This window comes from Amblyomma americanum, chromosome 7 (genome assembly GCF_052857255.1).
Source record: "Amblyomma americanum isolate KBUSLIRL-KWMA chromosome 7, ASM5285725v1, whole genome shotgun sequence".
Lineage (NCBI taxonomy): Eukaryota > Metazoa > Arthropoda > Arachnida > Ixodida > Ixodidae > Amblyomma > Amblyomma americanum.
This window is the reverse complement of record NC_135503.1, coordinates 31,843,466-31,859,849: the sequence shown is the minus strand read 5'-3', so window position 1 is coordinate 31,859,849 and position 16,384 is coordinate 31,843,466. Positions and strand designations below refer to the sequence as shown.

The 16,384-nt window shown below is 46.1% G+C and overlaps 1 protein-coding gene across 2 annotated transcripts in view; it reads right to left on the bottom strand.

The window, feature by feature from the left end:
- cher (filamin A protein cher) overlaps nucleotides 1-16,384 on the bottom strand; it is a 103,357-nt gene that overhangs the window by 63,095 nt on the left and 23,878 nt on the right. The window lies entirely within an intron of this gene.

The window sequence follows — 16,384 nt, the reverse complement described above, 5'->3', positions numbered from 1 at the left end:
GTGCAATAAATGAATTTTCTGCTGCCGCATAACCGTCAACATAGCCAAAAAGAGCCAGAACAATTGATTGTTACTAAGAACAAAAATTAGATCAAGTTGTCCTCAGCGCACCTTTCACGTGCTTAGTGTAGCTGAAAATTTACCGAGGATTTAATACTTCATATACTTTGCGAGTTTGAAATTGGAACTCTATCGACGACAATGTCCCAGCGCAAGTATGGGTAGTTTTCAAATTATATTACGAAATTAATTCGTTAAGATTACGGCATTAACTGTTTAGCTATTGGGGATATTTGAAAACCTGCAAGTCTGATGTTTTTGGGTGTAACAAAAAACACCAGATGGCGCCATTTATGTAATGTTTCTTTGCTGTGAAGACCAGGAGTGCGCACGCTCTGAAAGAAGTTCCAGAACAACGCTTCGGAAACTGGAGCGCGCCGTGGCAGCAGCCAGCAAGCCAGCGCCGCCAAGCGCTGGATGTTAGAAGGAGGCGCTCACGCTGCCGACGCTTTATATTTCCCGCGCTTTCTATCGCGCGCGCGCGAAAAACGAGCAGGCTTGAAACCGCCCTTGCTCGATCGTGACGCGCTCTGATTTCCAATCGTGACATACGACGTTTATTCGAATCTTCTGCTTAACTATAATTAAGATTACTCAGGTGTAATTAAATGTACATTACCCCTCCCCCACTAAAGGCCACCCCAATAACCTTTTTTTTTCATTTTATGAAGTACTTTATTTAAAAAAAAACCTTAGCACTTGTGACACGAGACAAGTTATATATCTACCATTTTTTGAGGGAAGCGTAAAAGAAACCTTTAGTGCACTGCATTTCTGATGTGGACTGATGGTGATTATTGGTGTAATGAGGCGTCCTTGTCGAGTTGGACCGTAAAACAAACTTTCGTAAACCGTTGATAACTGGTAACTCGTTGACTGCATGAAAATCCCGTTGCTTGGCGTCAAACTTCGGCTAGTAGTTGTCGCCACTCCTACGTACGCGTTTTCTCCGGCCCTGCCTTTTCCTCGCTAAATCTACTTATTCCACGTAGACGTTGAACTCAGCGTTCGCACAGGTGAGCGTCTCTGGGCCTGCACTGCAGCCCTCAGGTTTCTTAGCTCGAATCAATCTTCAGGTACAGCAGCTCGAATGCAGGAAAGAGAAAAACAACGACGAAGAAAAGAAAAAGAACAAAAAGTAAAGGCGTGGAGAGGAGAAAGAAAAACGGAGAAGCCGAGAGGCATCGTCTCCGCGTTGGTTTTCTACACAGTCCATGCCTTCTCGCGCCGCTCCTGTACACACCGAGCTCGCGTTCCGTGGCTGCCTTAGAGGCTGCTACTGCTCAAGTCGCCGGTGCGGATTCTAAATTCGGAGACACTCGCCTCAACGGTGAAAGCACTCCGGTCGGCAGAAGCGAAAGACGAGATACGCCGCCGAGCAACGTCTGCGGAACGACTACCCCCCCCCCCCCCCCCCCCATTTCCCCTTCTTCCAACTCCCTCCCCCGTCTCTGCCGTTTCAGGGTACGGGGGAATCTGCAGAGCCGCCAGTCAAGGCACAGGCACACCGAGGAATCCTTGCAGCCTCTTGTTTTTGCTTTGCTCATTTTTCATCTCAAACGTCAGACACAAGCAGGAAAAATGTTTCAAGCCTGCAATTTTTAAGCGAGACCAAGCCAGAGTAGAGGTTCCGCGTTCTTTTTCAGTACCCACCAATTAACTTTTTTCGCTTGTTGTTAATTTTGCTATAAACTCAATCCGTACACCTGGAGGAGGCGGCTAACACTTGTGTGCGAGGGACGCCGATGAAGCCGCTTTATTCGAAACACCGGTTCATGGAAAGCTTTCCTGTCCTTAAAAGATGGCGTTGCTAAGTAAAGTTAGAGCACCCCCCCCCCCCCCCCCCCTCTTTATGTGCTCTCCCTGATGCATTGCACGTCGCCACTAGATGGTGGCAATATATCAAAAACTGCTCTGCTGTGCTGGCATTGTGGAACTGAATGGCTTTTGGATGTCGGTTGTAATGCTGCATGGCAAGACAAGCGCGAAACGTGACAGTGATTGATCACTACATGGCAAGAACTCGGAGTGCTTCAACAGAGCATGCATAACTTGCGCGATACGATATGATAGAGCGTTTTACGGCATCATATAACATGCCATCATGCTCTACTTGTGAGTGAAAGTTACAGATAACAGCAAAGTGTTCAATTTGCTGAGCATTTTCAGCGCCTAGTGGCTGGAGCAGTCAGTTCCCTCACATGTAATTCAAAACCTCCATTGTTTCTGAATGAATTTTTCTCTCTCCCTTTCTCTCTCGCCCGTTTTATCTGCTCACGGGGAGTGAAGCACTGCATCACTATGGCGACACTTCGGGCGGGAGATCCAGACGCACCACGTCAGTTGGGCAACGCCCCAGAAAGTGCATTAGGCGAACACACTGCGGCGCAGCAAGCAGTTGCGACGGAATCTCCATGTAAGGATGGTGGGCGCGACGAGAGCGTCGACGCCAGGCAGTTGGGCGCCGAACCACATCGTCAGGTTTTGTAAGCTGACTGAACCAGACTGCACCGCGCTATGACGTCACTTCCTGCCGCCGAGCTGGTCACCATACCGGATGCTATAGAGAGAGATAATTCTCTCTGCGCTGTGACGACACTGCAGCGATAGTGAAAGAAAGGCTTTTGGCGTGCGTGTGCTGTCAGCGACGGATGTGGAAACCGCCGCCGGCTCCTCTCAAGCTCGTGCTTGTCTCGTGGCGTTATTCACGATTTGGCATGCGGCAGGATGCGCCGCTTCTTCTGCCAAAAAAAAAAATCTTTTTTCTTACTTTCGAAGCGGATATGGATGTCAAAGGTGGAAAGAATATGCTGCACAGAGACGTTACCTCGCACAGTGGAAACTCGTTGAGTAGGCATTTGGGGCACAAGGAAGCTAACAAGCATAAAATTAAACCTTTATCTCGGGAGCAATGGAGTCTTGCTTTTAGTCAGAAGCGAGTACATGTTTTTACAACGTTGACTTCAAACCTATACGGGAATGTTTCTTGTCAGCTGATTAGCGTGCCTCACTGTGTTGTAAAAAAAAATCGCTTGAGCACTAAAAAGACAAAGGAAAATACATATAAACCGTACTGGCTTCATTGAAAGCGGAGTGCCTAAGTTCTGTTTCCACCTGGAACACGCCACAAAACTGGTCTCCATGTTTGCTCATTTTCATGTTAAATACACAATTTCTTGAATCTTAAATCACAACCAGTGCTTTGAAAGAAAGGTTTTGTTACTGCTGCTTTGTTTTCACGCTAAAACTGGGCTGTGTGATCTGATTCTAACCGTTCAAGAGCGGCCAAGTTACTCTCGACATTTGAGCTGGTAAGAAATTTCTTCGCAGCAAAGAGTTAAAGAGCTCTTCATTACACGTGATCACCCGGCATGATACGAAATCCACATGGTTGCGAACCTTATAGAGACAACAACGAGGTGTCATATATTGCAGCATCCCCCCAAAAGTAATAGTACATAGCATGCGGTCTGCAACGCGCGTTCATCAGAACAGATTAATAGCTTGTGGTATACTGTCGAAATAAAGAATAAATTGGCATTGCCAAGAGGATTCCATGAACAAGATCATCGTAGCAGGAGGCGACAGTAGGTAAGATGGGGGGATGAGATGATGTTCCCGGAGATAAGATGGCTGCAGCGGGATCAAGACATGGATAATTTGAGGAATATTTGAGGCCTTTGTCCTGCAGTGTACATAATTCGACTGCTGATGATGATTACTGCAGAACGAATAGATAATTAAACGCTACGCTTCGGGCGCAAATCGGGCCAAGCAATTGATGTCACTTGGTTGGCCTACACCTTTTATTGAAAGAAGGGTGTGAAGAACTAACGAGGCCCGCCATGTCTCAAAAGACTGGGGAATGAATGTCCCCAAGCTTATTTTTATCTTCATTGCACGCTTTAACGTTTGTTCTTCTATAACAAACACACGGACGTTCTCGCGTTTCGCTTGCATCGAAATCTGACGCACCGCTCCCTGCAACTCGTCTTCGAAACAAACCCCAAGTGTCTAAGATACACAAAAAAAAAAATGAAAACACGCCGCGCAAGAAAATTTATTGCTCATGCCAGCTTCTTTCAAGTGACATCGTGTTTGTCAAAAACACGGTCGAATCAGTCACGTACTACTACCTCGCGCGACGTGACCAGTGAAGCGTATACGTTGCGTGCATGGGGTGCACAGACCCCGTAAGAGGTGCACGTCTTCGTCTGTGCAGGGGCGTCTCCCTTACACGACTCTTCAAACATCCGTCAAAGCTTTCCAACGGAACGAACATGCGGCTTAAAATTCCGCCCCGGTATGACGAGCATGCAGTGCAAGACAGTTATGACTGAGCACGATACCAGTGGCCCGTATCCACTCTCCAGCTGAACAGTGTTGCGAGAACAAGCGCGTTGGAGAAAAGGAAGTGTGGAGGTGTTTCGGCATCACAAATGCGCCTCTTTATCTCTGCTCCACTCACCCCTTCCCTTCTCGCGGCAAACTGATTAGCAAGTTAATTGTTTCCTGCGTGCGTGTGTATGGATATGCGCATGGAGGAAGCAGCGAAGCGTGAAACACCGCATGTATACCCGCTGCACATGCTAAGTTATAAGGGCGAGGCCGACTGCCCGAGCGAGAGACGCGGCCAGAATTGTGGAAAGCTGCCAGCACTGCGTTCGCTGGCTTTGGTTGGCTATCTGGTTATATACCACGGCTGCGCTGCCTCTGTATACCGTTGCGCCGCCACCGCCGCCGCGGTGGCTACGGGGCTTTCCCTTTTAGTGTTCTTTCCTTCTCGTCTTCGCTCTCTCTAGCAACCTCTCTCTCTCTCTCTCTTGGTACTCGTATTCACTTGCATATAAGCAGACTCCTTTTTAGTGCGACAGTATTAGACTTCACATCATGCGATTTGTCGATGATTTGTCGCGAAAAGTCGCTGAGTTGTCAAAAGTGCGATGACGTCACAAGGTGGAATGACCTCGTGACGTCATCACAACCTGTCCACCGGGTTGTGAGCGACCTGACCACCCTGGAAAATGTCATTTAAACTCAATTCATTTCGCTTGCCACCTGCGCACCGTGGCATTTCACATCATGTGATTTCGCTCCTGCGTTAGTCACAAAAGTCGCTGATTGGTCGAGAGACCGATGACGTCAAAGGTCAAATACCTTGTGACGTCAAAAAAAAAAACCTGCCCACAGGGTTGTGAGTGTCCTTACCACCACGGCAACTAGCATTTAAACTAATTCAATTAAATTCAATTCACTTGCCACTTGCCCACCATGGCATGTGATTCCATCATGTGATTTCGCGTCCCGCTTTAGTTACATAAGTTGCTGACTGGTCGAGAGGGCGATGACGTGTAAGGCCACGTGACTACAGCGCAAAAATTAAAAACTAAAAATAAGGGGGCGCGCCCAACCGGTTAAGGGCGAAACGAGCAGGTTGCAACAGGTTCTAGGTGGACGCATGGTTACGTGTGCACAAATAATGAAATGATGACAATGACAACATTGTGTATGTGTAGAAAGAACTGACACATAAACATGTATCAGCAGTGTGGCTTCTAATGATGTCGTGTTCCACTCTAACAGTGACTTAGTGTCCCCATATTTCTTCTTTTTTTCACAAAGAGGCTGTAACTCCTGGAGAGGCGGCAGGCGTGGTCTGTACACAGGAAGGCCTAAAAACACTTTTATTTTGGCCCATAGGTGAATGTATAAACTGAATGGAATGTGTGGGAAATGTTGACATCAACTTTGTCAGGCATTTTCTCAACATTTGCTAAACAAGACTGAATCGACACGAAGCCATTACTGTGGTAAAAAACTGGCAGGTTTTTTTGGGCACCTTCAAGCAAAAGGCATTGCGGGAAATCTGAGAACTGAAAAGGTGCTTCATACCAAACACTGAATGAGATTTATACGAACCATGTAATTAGCGCATTCAAGTGCTGCCATAAAAAACGAATTGCTTTGCCAGCTAAGCGTCACGATGGTCAGTGCGGTGCGTTCTGTTCGTAGGTTAGTTCGCCTTCCGACCATTTTCAAAACATTTAGATGATTGTTATGATTACTAATCATTACATCAATTGCAGTGATTTGTAATTTTAACATCGAATGCAATTATTAGTAATTACAACCTTGAATGTAAATATTAGTAATTGATATGAATTTAATGCAAACGCTAGCAACGCCGGGGGGGGGGGGGGGGATAGTTTTATTTGTTTTCATTTTGATAGGCTGACGCTAGCCTCGGTTACATGAATACGACAGAAGTCGACTCTAGTCAACTTTTTGAGGGAAAGAGCAGGTTTTGAGAAGGACACGCGTGACTCGTCCTCTACTCTCTTCCTCTACGTTTTTGCACTTTCCCTCAGAAAGTGGACTGAAGTCGACTTCTGTCGCATTAATGTAAACGCTTCTAATGGCCGAATCAGTATCTCGTACTACTGAGGACAAAAGGAAAACGTTTATTGTATCTCTACCTCACTACTGCAGTCACCTGATATTGTAAAGAGAGAAAGGAGCATTTAGGCCTTTGATACCTTCATACAATATCAGGCTACCGGGTAGCGAGGTGTAGCTACAATAAACGTTTTCCCTAGAACTCGCGTCACAGAAACTTTCTCCAGCAGAAACTCCAGTAGTACGCGTTCTTAGTATAACTTGAGCATGTGTAGAGAAGGCCGAGTTCCACCTGTCGCGCGGCTTGTATGCGGGTAAATCCGGTATGTCTCGCACTTCAGCTTGGCACCGCTTCGCGTTCGGAGAGGGCACGCGGCAGAGGGTGGATCGGCTTGCGTGCGTATATACGGGGTGCGGTCGCGGTTTTCGTCGAGGGAGAACCTACTGAGGCTGTACAGGCCATAACACGCGCAGCCGTTCGCTGCCTGCCTGCCGGACGTTGTTACCCAAACATGCCAGAACGGCCGAACATCTCTCGTGATCTATTCCGCGCCGAACGACCGTCTCCTTTTAGACTCCCGTTTCGAGGACGTGTCTGAGGCTCGAAAGTCGGCTTCCTCAGGATCGAAGTCTGGCGAACAGGTGCTTCCGCCCCGAGAAATGGTTGGGTTAGTTTGGTTTGGTGTGGTTTGTGGTTTGGTGTGGTTTGTGGCGTTTAACGTCTCAAAGCGACTCAGACTCAAGAGATTCGGGAGAAATGGTCGGTGTGAAAAGAATATGCTAGCTGTGAGTTCCAACCCTTAAAGCAGAGTAAAGAGAAAGATGTTCAGATGCACAATTTATTAAAGTGTCTTCTCTCGTCCTGTACCCATAGCTCGCTGAAACAATCGGACCCGTTATATGGTTGAACTGTAACAAAACAAAAAACAAAGATGAACTGGAGCAAACGTGCGCTGGACGCAGTTTTTTTTTTTTGCATTTAGAAAATGCAAAAAAAGAAACATATAGGTAATGCTTCATCACGAACTAATCACACGCGCAACCTGTACATATTTATTATTGTGTAAATAGTTTTTGTGTATATTACTTCTCCCCCTATCCTCTCTTCCTGTCCCCTCACCTCTTCCATTTTATTTCTCCATTCTGCCGGCTATCCTTTATTTCCGATGCCCCAGCTCAGGCGCTTCAGTATCGATGGCAGATGCCGGGTCTAGCAAAAATCTTTTCCTTCCTTTTTACTATTATTTTAATATACCACTTACTACTACTACATTTAGATAATTACTGTCAAGACTCTGGTGGGCGGATGAGATCAAGAAGTTTGCGGGAACAGGATAGCCGCAGCAGGCACAGGACAGGGTTAATTGGACAGATATGGAAGAGACCTTTGCCCTGCAGTGGCCGTAGTCAGGATGATGATAATGCTCAGGATTATTATTTTTATGATAATGCCAAGACGCTTAATGCTGTCAATGATCATTTCATCAAATAAAAGAACGTGAACTGCTGCCACACGATTTTACTAACATCCCAGTTTGGACAGGGCGCATTCAGAAAAAGAAACTAACAAAACGCGTTAGTTAGGTGAGCTACACGCTTCGCGAAGCGCGAACTCAAGATTAGGTTTAGTTGTGGGACATGGGCACTTTTTTCTTTCTTTCCTGCCAACAAAATCATTCTTTATCGCACCTGGCGTTGCCAAAAGCATCGATAATAAACAAAGCTAGTCTAGACGGCACTCATCGATTCTGCCAGTCCAGGTGACCGCGTTTCGCGAAGAAGCCACGCGTGGTATACAGATAAGAGCTGCACTCCGAGCTCCGGTGAGCAGGCCGTCGTCTGCTTGGAAGCACACGCCTGCAACACGCTGTCTCGCTTATGGCCGCAATTTCCTCCTATTTTTATTTTTCACCTCGCGGAATGATTTAAGTCCGCTCCGGAGACCTTCACGGGGACAGGTTTTTCCTTTCTGCGAACCCGCGGGATTGAAAACAAAAAGAAAACAAACACCCTCCTGAAGCGGCGAAGTGAAGTATCGCTGGTGGAAAGGCGGGAGTGTCTCGCACGATGTATACAAAACAAAGAGGCACAAAATAAAGAACTGTCTCCGCGTAAAGTAAGGGAGCAGGCGCTTCTGAATTTAGGTCAACAGCGGTTGCTCACGGGTCAAAGGTCACGGTCGCCGCCGCTGACCGACCGACCAGACGCGGTGGCTCGTCTGCGTTGTGCCTCTGACTGGGAAATGTGCGCCCTTGTCTGCTCCTACTCTTCGAAGTAAGGTTCCGCTTTGAGTCAACTTTGTATAGACGCTTGCCGGTTCTGCCAGTTTGTGCCTTTTCAAAATGGCTAGGCTTTGAGAGGGAATATTGCCAAGGTTTGGTTCACAATGGCTTGTAACTGAACTAAATGGAGGGGAAAGGGGGGTATAGTAAGGGGTTTTCTCTAGAGTCTCGCTTGGTTTGGCCGTCATAAAGCCTCCTTTTTTCTCCCTCTGTCAGCTCTAAAGGTACAGCTAATGAAATGTGCTGAGAAGTTACACATCATTCAGGACGGGCGAAGTTGACAGGAAAGTTCTTTCGTGTTTGTGTTCGTGGAATCAACCGTGACTTTGTGGAATCAACCCTGACTTCATAGAATCAATCCTGACTTCGTGGGTTCAACTCTGAATTCATAGAATCAACCCTGAATTCGTGCATTCAACCCTGAGTTCGTGCTGAGTTTGTGGAATCGACCCTTATTGATTGGAGTGAACCTTAAGCACGTGGAACCAATTCCTAGTTCATGAAAACAACCCGGAGTTCATGGAAACAACCATGAGTTTGTGGAAACAACCCTGAGAAACAACAACAACGAGGAAGAAGCGTAATAGTTTTGACAAAGTGACAAACAAACAAAAGAACAACAGCGATGCCAAAAGTGTATTCGCTGCAGTAGTAGAAACACTGTCGCTTGATTTGTTATCCTGATATGTGAGAGGAACAGGCAAGACATATATTAGAGATGAAAAACGACATGCAGCGAGCTAACTACTAGTCATCGATGTGCCTAGAATAAAAATATTGAGAACAGCTGTTAAAGAGCGGAAAAGTATAGAAAACATGATACACTGACGTGGATTCAAGACTTGTTAACAAAGGATGACTATAATGAACTAGAAACGCGTGTTCCTCTTAGATCGAACTACTGCTACGATGGGACACTGCTGATACTTAAATTTTACGAAAACTTAGCTCTTGAGAACGACTTTGCAGCCTTTGCTTGGTCTTTTTACTGTGACCGGCTGTCTTTTGCTCTCCAAGAGAAACTCTCCATCATTCGTAAGCGGAAACCTCTCTTTCTCTCTCTCTCTTGCAACCAAAAAACACAAAAATAGCAGAAACAAGGTAGTTGATATTCAAATTATTTATTTTATTTCATTCTGAAAACATTTGTTCACAAAGCCTGTCACAAAAGGATCTCTCCGCACTTTGTTACTTACGTCCAGTCTACAGTCAAAAACCGTCTGCTTGCACATAACGGACAGCGCATGATGGCGTCACTCCGACTGGCTCGCATAATTTAGCAGGTCGTTACAAGTAGCACATTACTACCGCTGACAACGCGATGCTCTCACTTGCCAATTTAAGAAAACTTACACGAATATGTGCGCCACGATAAACAAATAACTGGGCAGTAACTTTTTCACAGACGACATTTGGCCAGAAAATGCTGGCTTCCCTGTTAAACTATCTACACCAGAATAAAATAGATATCGTAAATGTTAATAAGAAAATAAAACGTTCACTCTTCCTCATGCATATGTTTCTTTTTTGCTTTTGCCATATTGTCACCAGTGTATTTCGTGAATTTGATGCCATGTTTGTTTGGTGATAATCGGTGTCCATATTTCCTAATTTTTCGTGTTGTAATCTAGAAGCTTCAACAGCACAGACTATGTATATTACAAATGAAAAGTTAGTAACTGTGCTATGTACAAGTACTGTTTGTATTGAAGGTCCGTCATATTTTGTTCCTGAGAACTCGCTGTTTTTGTCATGTAATAGAGCCCAGTGCCGTGAAGTGAATTAACGTCAACTTTTTTGCCACGGGTCATTTCTTACAAAAATGAAATAAACTTCAAACTTGAAACTAGTTAAGTAAACTATGGCCTTGGCCTGAACACAACCTTAAACACATTTCCAGACAGCAGTGGGCGCAAAATGTCGCAAAAAAATTACAGCCGATTTAACTTACCCAATGCGAAGCGTGTGCGCCAACACGCCGCGTTCCATTTCGCTTTCGGTTTGAGGCTAGCGTTTCGAGGTAATTAAGGCTTCAAGCAAAGATAGGCAAAATTGGTGATTGGGGACCTTGGTGGCAGCGCACTAATACTTTAGGACCGCTTAATGCAACTTGAGAGGGCACTGCGATAGCGGTGTGTTCTGGATCCACTGCGCACGAATGGCAGTTGACGAAGACGACGACATGCAATGCACAGCGCCAGAGAACAGCATTCATTTTATTTTCGTGCAGGAAATATTTATCTGAAAAACTCTGTGCCCCCCGATTCTTGGCCAATCCCCCTATGTGGGCATGTGCCATTGTATGAGGGTAACAACAACAACAACAACAACAACAACAGCCATGCATTTCCCGTTTCATTTCGCTGTTCCTTTTTGTTTACTTCTTCCTTCCTCAGCATTCATTTTGTTTTCGTCCAGCAAATATTTACCTGAAAAACTCTCTGTGCCCCCCAATTCTTGGCCAATCACCATATGTGGGCATGTGCCATAGTGTGAGGGTAACAACAACAACAACAACAACAACAACAACAACAACAACAACAACAACAACAACAACAACAACAACAACAACAACAACAACAACAACAACAACAACAACAACAACAACAACAACAACAACAACAACAACAACAACAACAACAACAACCAGATAACACGAGGGGGTGATCGGTTGCGGCAATAACGAAGTGCTCTCGTGTAATGGCCAGCGGAGCTGATCTGTTCGCGCCGCCGCGGGTTCAAAACCTTGAGGCGGCCATATTTATTTTATCTCTGCGGATCTATAGCTTGCTTCAGACAAACAGAAAACGGGGTTTTTCGACATAGGAAGCCTTAGTGCTAGCGCACTAAAAAGCTAAAATGCTTTCTGCAAACTATTTCGTGGTTCATAGCTGCACGCTTCCTCAAACCACACAATGCACTAACTATATGTGCGGAGAAAAAGGCATTCTATATACTGCTGCGCACTGATTTAACGCCAGCTTGCCTGCTGATCGACGGCGCCATCAGAGCGTATTCTACCCCACGGAAATGCGTAGACGCGGAGAGTGTGACTGACGCCGTGGCGTCAAGCGACAAGTCAGACTCAGTGCCCCCCCCCCCCCTCCCCCTTTCAGTCGGCCCGTAACGAACCGCCACTTGCGCCTGGGCCCCAGGTTGGGCGGCCATCAGAGAAGCGTGTCGCTAACGAGGCGCTCTATACACCGACTCACGAAAAAAACGTGCAGCACTGGTGTAGCTATAGCTCAAGCCATCGGGTAATCGGAAGTCGAATTCACAAAAGCTATTCCCACGTAAGGGTAGCGGGCCGCAACTAGCAGCCACCTTGGCTGCATAGTGTGCCATTAACTGACTCACGTGACTAACTAACATGTTTGTGAGAGGTCGCCAGTCAGTAATGTGTGGTACACGCACAAGGGTTTTCGCAAACTGGGTCCCCGATTCGTAGACACCAGCTGTGTACAGCTTCCTCTGCAGTGCACGGTTTTATGGGGAGACAGAGAAGGGCTTTCCTCGAAACGCTGCTGGCGCGCCGTTGCGGTGGTCCGGCGATGGTGATTCGAAGCCCGGTCAGCTGACATCGCGAAAGTGATTATATGCATGAGGCGTAACGTCAGCTCAATTCAAGCAGCGCAGTTGCTGTGTGGATTGGTGGCACTAACGCCAGCCGCAGAATTTACCGAAATATTTTTTTTCTGTTTTCTTTTGGGTGCTTCTTGTTTTGTTGCCCGTTATATTATTGGCCGTTATATTGGCCGCTCTATTGGTCATTATACTCACCGTTACATTTACCTTTATATTGGCCGTTATAATGGCGTTATGTTGTCCGTTGTGAAGCTCACTTAGTTGCCCGTTTTTTTGCCCATATTGTTGCCCATTTTGTTGTCCACATTGTTGTCCACATTGTTGTCCACTTTGTTGTCCACTTTGTTGTCCACATTGTTGCCCACATTGTTGCCCACATTGTTGCACACATTGTTGCCCGTTTTGTTTCCATTTTGTTGCCCATACTGTTGCTCTTTTTGTTTTTCCCTTTGTTTCTCCCTTTATTTCTCCCGTTATTTCTCCCGTTATTTCTCCCGTTATTTCTCCCTTTGTTTCTCCCTTTGTTTCTCCCTTTGTTTCTCCCTTTGTTGCTCCTTTTGGTGCTCGTTTTGGTGCTCGTTTTGTTGCCCGTTTTGTTGCCCGTTTTGTTGCCCGTTTTGTTGCCCGTTTTTTTCCGTGCCCTGTTCTTTCCCGAGATCTGGGTTCTGTTCTCTCTTGCGGTATGTGTTCGGTTTCCTGTGCTACGTTCTGTTACGGTAGAGATGTGAATGCTTTTAATACCAGTCTATAGCTGTGTTCGACGTTGAAATTATTGTCGAAATATCCTTGTGTGCTGACGCTAAACCGGTCGTGAACCAGCACACGACGAGACTCCTTTATACGCGAAGCGCCAACAAAAGAATATCCGCTTTTTCCTCAGTGGCTTGCTGCAGTCATTAATCAAAGCGAGTAAAGCCAGTCTGAGAGGTTTTCGAAGCTTATGCTTTGTATAAAGTGACGCAACAGGTAGCAGCCATCCTGCAATGAAAAGCACGGGGAACTGGATTATACAGGACATGGTACGACTGCGCCGAGCCGGTTTCAAAGGCGCGTCGGTTGGCGCAGCCTGACTCTGCGAAATCATTCCATGTAAGCGCTTTTTTTGTGAACGGTATAGAGGCTGTCATCTATTTCTTTTTTTATTTCACAGTGCGCTTCTTCGCTGAGGGTAGCCCGGGCGAATTCCTAACCAATCCCGAAAGCCGCTGCATTAAGCTGCAACGATCAAGAATTTGCGAAGTGAAAGCGCGAGTGAAAGAAAACGCGTCATTACGTTTCTCAGGACGTACAAAACAAGTTTTGGCATTCTTATACATGGCGATACCAGATACTCCATCTTCTGCGGCACAACAAACAGTATTTGACTTCAACACGTAGTACGTACGGTCTTTGTCAAAAGTATATAGTCCAAGTGGTCTGCTTCTGAGGCCTGCAGTGCAGCTCCTCTTGAATACTCTGGGACTCTAATTTCACGAAGGTAAGAGGAACTTAAGTTATCAATCCTCGCAGGCTTAGGACTGTCAAATGTTCTAAAGAGCCCCGCTACACGACTTGGAAGCAAGCCCCTTGGGCTGTATATTTTTGACAAAGACTGTACATTACCGGGTACGCGCACAGGATAGACGGGTGGTTTGCGCTCACGTCACGCGTGCTGGGCTGAAAGCATAGAATATGAAACAAATTCATTATCTTTTGAAGGTAAAGACACAAGTGTGAACGCGTACGCATAAAGAAAGTTCGGGTGAGATTTTCTGAGAGGCAAGGCAGGGTCATTGTGCACATGTCGCTATGTGCAGATCGCAACATGCCTTAGTCTACGCGGTAACACCTTCAGGCTGGTTTAGGTAGCTGCAGGGTCCACTAAAGAATATACACGAAAAAAAAAGAGAAACACAGGGGGATGGGTTCGGAGATAGCAAGATGTCCTACGTGCTGAAGCTCTGCACGTTGAGGCCATGCTTACGCAACAATGAAATAGAATAGGAATAGAAAAGTAGGATAAGCTGCAGACACTGACAGAGAGAGATTACCGTATCGAACTTGACACGCCCATACGTGCAATACGGCTGATTACGGGCAGCCAGCGGTTCAGACACGGACTCGATACGGCCCCAGAAAAATGCGGTTGCCTCACTGCTATGCGAGGTGGTGTAAACTGAAATCTGAATCGACAAGAAGTTTTTTGTCAGCGTTTTGCGGCTGTCTTTGTGCGTGACGTCCTCCTCGACTCAGCAGTCTCAAGGCAGATTCCATCTGAAGTGGACCGATAAGTTTCTATCTGTGCGCGCTCGCATTTTTACCGTTCTATCTAGGTGACGTTGCACTTACTGCTATCACAATGTCCTATGAATTACCTAATAAACGCCTTTCTTTAGGCATCCGTGCCAGGCCTACGGACAGGTCTGAACCCTTTGCTTTCGGCCCACAGATTTAGTTATTTTTTTTTTTCGCTGAAGGTGCAGATAACTGAAGCAGTCCAGGATTCCGTAACGATGCAAAACATTCTGGGAATGGCTTATTACTACCTAACACGAGGGCGTTGACACGAAACAGGCTGTTATATGAATGACACATGCTCGCTTCTGTCAGTCGTAAAGGCGACTCGCTTTGACCGGAGATGAGTCGTATAAACGGCTTTATCCTGCACTTTTAAAGATCCCCAGGTGGTCGAAATTATTCCGGAGCCGTCCACTACGGCACCTCTCTCTTCCTTTCTTCTTTCACTCCCTCCTTTACCCCTTCCCTTACGGCGCGGTTCAGGTGTCCAACGATATATGAGACAGATACTGCGCCATTTCCTTTCCCCCAGAACCAATTATTATTATTTTCAGAGGAACGTCTTGCCGACGGTGAGCGACACCTCGTGCTCAGTCGGTGCGTCTGAAACATAACACTTTTGCAAGCGCGAAGAAAGGCAGAAAGAAATAGAGGCACGCTAGTTGTGTTGCCAAATACTTACTGCAAGAAAAGCAAAATTATACTCAGCAAACAGAAATAGTCTACCGCATGGTGTCAGTCGTCCGCCTTTGATGAATACAACCGCTAAGAAATTATTTGTGAAGAAGCACATATGAATACATTGCAAATCACATTACTGATAAGGCGTCATTTGTTGTGAATTGCCGCACTTTTGAAACCAAAAAGGCATCCTATTTATGCGGCTTACTGGTTTTTAATACTGCATTAACTGGTTTCAGCGGATTCAAGTGGCTTTGTCCGAATTTCACCGATTTCCTACTCAGTCTGGATTCGCTCTCAGTAAACCACCAAAAGCGGTGCTTCGATGTGATTGTCATGGTTTCAACTTACATCATCTCGTACCTTAAACTGTGCTGCAAACGCTGGTTCATGCGCTCATAATTCGCGCATGATGCTATGAGCAACTGATTGCTACAAGTAAGCAGTAGAAAGCACACATTGCAAATTCTCACTTATTGCATGCTTTTGCTTGTGTTGCGTATGCTCTGGAGCAGTTTTATTGTGATGAGTTACTTGCAGGAGGTTTCCAACAGTTCCCTACTCTGAGACACAAGATCTCAGTGACAGCAGTCTTTCAACAAACCTCTGTACTTTCAAAGGAAAAAACTTCTTAACGACGCAGAGGAAGGGATACTTTCTAATAATAATAATAATAATAATAATAATAATAATAATAATTGGTTTTCTGGGGAAAGGAAATGGCGGAGTATCTGTCTCATATATCGTTGGACACCTGAACCGTGCCGTAAGGGAAGGGATAAAGGAGGGAGTGAAAGAATAAAGGAAGAAAGAGGTGCCGTAGTGGAGGGCTTCGGAATAATTTCGACCACCTGGAGATCTTTAATGTGCACTGACATCGCACAGCACACGGGCGCCTTAGCGTTTTGCCTCCATAAAAACGCAGCCGCCGCGGTCGGGTTCGAACCCGGGAACTCCGGATCAGTAGCCGAGTGCCCTAACCACTGAGCCACCGCGGCGGGGGGATGCTTTCTAAAAAGGCGTTGTGTTACAGCGCCAGCAGAATTATGTCCGCAGAATGCCCGCAGTTTTCCCTTAAACATATATCCAAGAAACACAGGCAA